A 3,854-nucleotide genomic window follows, 5' to 3' on the forward strand; every position below is an offset into this window, starting at 1 on the left:
AATAAACATTGTTAAAATCTGAAAATGTTAATGGATATATAGGCTTTTTATTCATCATTTTATGAAAAGCCAGTTTTTATGAAACTAAAAGATATAGAATAAAAGAATGGAAGTGAATTGGGTGAGCTAATTATTAGTATAACTTTTTCTATTAGCACAATCCTTTGAACGTACATGATGAAGTTAAATTATGTGCTTTTTGACACTATGTTTCAGTTATTTTTAGAATCTTTGTAGTTATAAGAGTTTATTTGTAGTATAAATAAATGTCTTTGAAAATGATTAGGATTAATCTTGTGTTTTGTGTCCTACTCCCCAAAAAAAAGAGTTATTTTCAAGTGTTAATAGTTTATAATTGAATCTTCAGTATCATAAGAAATTTTGAAAAATGGATTGTGCGGGGAAGATGTAGCGACCTCTTCTGCCAACCTGCCCTTTGCCTCCGCACTTCTCTGGGGCCAGCAGCAGCCCGATCAGGGGCCCGGGGCTGCAGGCTCAGACAACGGCCATGGGCTTGGCGTCCAACCAGCAGTTGGGAGGTGGCTGCGCCAAGGCAGCGGAGAAGGCACCCGAGGAGGCGCAGGAGGATGCCGCTCAGGTGGCTGAGGAGCCTCAGCTGTTGCACAGGGCTGGCATCTGTAAGTAGTTCAATGTGCTCAGAGGGTTTGGCTTCCTATCCATGACAGCCTGCATAAGGGTAGCGCTCGACCCCCTGGTGGACGTCTTTGTGCACCAGAATAAGCTGCACATGGAGGGCTTCCAGAGCCTGAAGGAGGGAGAGGCTGTGGAGTTTACCTTTAAGAAGCCTGCCAAAGGCCTAGAATCCATCCAAGTCACTGGGCCCAGTGGGGTGTTCTGTATTGGGAGTAAGAGGTGGCCAAAGGGGAAGAACATGCAGAAGAGCAGATCCAAAGGAGACAGGTGCTACAACTGTGGTGGTCTAGACCATAATGGCAAGGAATGCAAGCTGCCACCACAGCCCAAGAAGTGCCACTTCTGCCAAAGCATCAACCACATGGTGGCCTCCTGTCCACTGAAGGCTCAGCAGGTCCCCAGTTCCCAGGGAAAGCCTGCCTACTTTAGGGAAGAAGAAGAGATCCACAGCCCTGCCCGGCTCCCTGAGGCCCAAAATTGAGCCCCCAGAGTCGGGGGGGACAACTCTAGCTAGCAGGAAGTTTCAAGGAGCAGGCATCAATCGGCAAAGTGGAGAAAGTTGGAATATGGATTGGGTTGGCGAGTAGCTGTCTCTTCCATACGTCTCAAGCCAGGATGTCCCAGCATCATCCCATCTTCTCTTTTGATGAGGGGAAGGGGTGATGCATAGTAATCCCATCATGATCTATCCCAATTCAAGTGAGGGGCTTTGGGGGAACCACTTGTGAAACCTGCGTACTTTATATGATAATCTTCACCTGAACTACATGCTTCCCCTCCCTCCCCTCCAGCCTCCAGCTTCTAAAAGTGACCCAGATTGGCAAGTTGTTCCTTTAAAGAAGGATGTGTCCAATTTCTCTTGCCAGAGTGTGAAACAATTAAGCACCAGACCAGCAGATCCAAGGGCTCAAATCCCCAAGGTGTAGTACCCCGGGTAGGAGGACCTGTCAGGAGCAAGGCAGGGTTGTTTTGTTTTGTTTTGTTTTTTTGTCTCTCCACCACCTCCTCCCCTCCACATCTTGTTTCCTCATCACCCTATCTTGAGCTGTAGTGCTGGGAGAGCTGGTCCAGGCATTGGGTTGTGATGACAGGCAACATGGGTGACTAGGGAATGGCTGCAAACCTGCTGCTCTGAGCTTCTCCCTGCTCCCGCCCCCATTTCTGGGCCAATGTGATTGTAATTTATTTGTATTTATTTATTTGTATTTTTATTTATTTGTTCCCTTGGATTACTGCACCTTGGGTCCCTGCTTTCTCCAGGATGCCAAACCTGCAATATCTGTGTGAATGACGTATCTTGTGCATTTTAACTTTTTTTTCTTATTATAAATATTCTGGTTTTGTATTTTTATATATTTTAATCTTAAGGCCCTCATTCCTGCACTGTGTTCTCAGGTACATGAGCAATCTCAGAGATAAATGGCCAACAGCTCCAGGTCGGCATAGCAGGAAGACTTTGTTGTTTTTATCACCATGGAGAGCAATCATTTGGAGTGCATAGCCTATTGAACGACTTCATTTTTGCCAATTAGAGCTGGCTTTTTTGCCATAGGGTCCTCTTGAAACCCCCTCAACACTTGGAAATGTTTCATGGGAGACTAGGTTTTTAATTAGGTTGCCCCATGACTTGTTCTCCTTCTGCTGGAAGAATGGAAATTAGTCTAAACAGGAAACGGTGGTTCAGACAAGGTAGAAGACGACCAAAGAGGAAGCCACGGTTAGTAATGATTGTCTAATCCTATGGCTCTGCGACTTGTTTTCTTTCCATATACTATATCTATCCTTTACTAGGTTAGGTTGGGATTACTGTGCAAATAACTGTATATGTATTTTTTTTCCTCTAAGGAATGGGAATTGATATGTTTGGATTTTAAGACCACAGATTTGTGTCCACCTTCTACTAGCCATGCAGGGATGGATCTATAAAAAGCAAGGACCAAATCCTCAGTCTCGGCTTCCAGGGAAACCCATAAGTGTAAGCCTCTCTCTGGAGCCCGTGTCCTGCCCTGCTGCATAATTGTTCATAGTGTTGTGTTAGCTAAAGGAGAAAAAGGAGGTTTCGTTTACAAGCTGTGAGATCACCACAAACCTACCTCATGTGTTAAAATGGGACAAATGCAATAGAATGCATTGGATGATGTGTGTCTGATCCTAGTTTCTTGTCTTCCCACAAATGCTGCCCCCTCTAGTTAATTGTATTTGTCTAGGCTCTGTAGGACTTTACTGAGTTTCTGAGTTGGTTATTTGCTAGATGGCCTAGTTTGTGTAAATAATAATATGTGGGTCTTTTCTCCATGTTCCTTTTGGGGTTTTATTGTTTACAAACTTCTTTTAGAGTTGAGAAAAACAGCCAAAGCATCTTTGACAGAAGGTTCTGCACTAGACAAAAGGATCTGAAGCTAAGTTGGGGGAACTTCTAAAGTGAGGATCTTGAACCAGTTTTTCTTTTGTTCCCTCACTTCCCCTATTTCCCATTTTGGACTAGATCTTCGTTGGTAAAAATAATAATAAGTCCCTATCCTCTACCCTTTTCTCCCTCAAAAGAAAACCTACATGTCCATACACAGATGACTCTTGGAATGTCTCTTCAACTTTTATGTGACTTATGCAAAATTCTGAAGATGCTAGTGCTCCAACCTCTCCACCCCCCCACACACACACCTTGTTCCCAACCTGAGTCCATGTTTTTTTAAACGTAATTCTCATCAAATATGACATTTGTGACCAAACCTGCTTGTTCTGTAATACTAGAGAAAATCAATTGGGCTTTCCATGTAGAAAGTGGGGTCAGCAGACCAGGAAAGGTAATATGAATGTATGTTAAAGTCACTCAGGAACTTGTACACAGGTGCAAGAAAAGTTATGTCAAAGTGGCCACAGATTGTTTAATGGGAGACGAATGTAATGCCGTGTTTACTGCTAGAAACCAAAGCTTTGTGAGAGAACTTGAATTTATGGGGAGGGAGGCTGGAAAAGTGTGTACCTGTCTGTCCTTTCTCTGATCCCCAGACTAAAGCTTCCTTGGGCTTTTATGATACCAGTACTGCGGTGTTTTATTTCATGATTGATTTGTGCTGTACCCGAGTACTTCCTTTCCCCTTTTCTAATCATTTTTTTAAACACATAATGACTCTTCCCTTACCTTTCTTTTCCTGGGAAAATACAATGAAGAAATAAGTAAATGAATACTTAAAAAAAGA

At 43.4% G+C, this 3,854-nt stretch overlaps 1 pseudogene; it reads left to right on the forward strand.

Annotated features, from left to right (window-relative positions):
• The first annotated feature begins 508 nt into the window (after positions 1-508).
• LOC138812333 (protein lin-28 homolog A pseudogene) lies at positions 509-1,135 on the forward strand (annotated as a pseudogene).
• Positions 1,136-3,854: the final 2,719 nt, after the last annotated feature.

The sequence above is a fragment of the Dipodomys merriami genome, unplaced genomic scaffold, assembly GCF_024711535.1.
Source record: "Dipodomys merriami isolate MVZ:Mamm:240054 unplaced genomic scaffold, mDipMer1.0.p SCAF_562, whole genome shotgun sequence".
NCBI lineage: Eukaryota > Metazoa > Chordata > Mammalia > Rodentia > Heteromyidae > Dipodomys > Dipodomys merriami.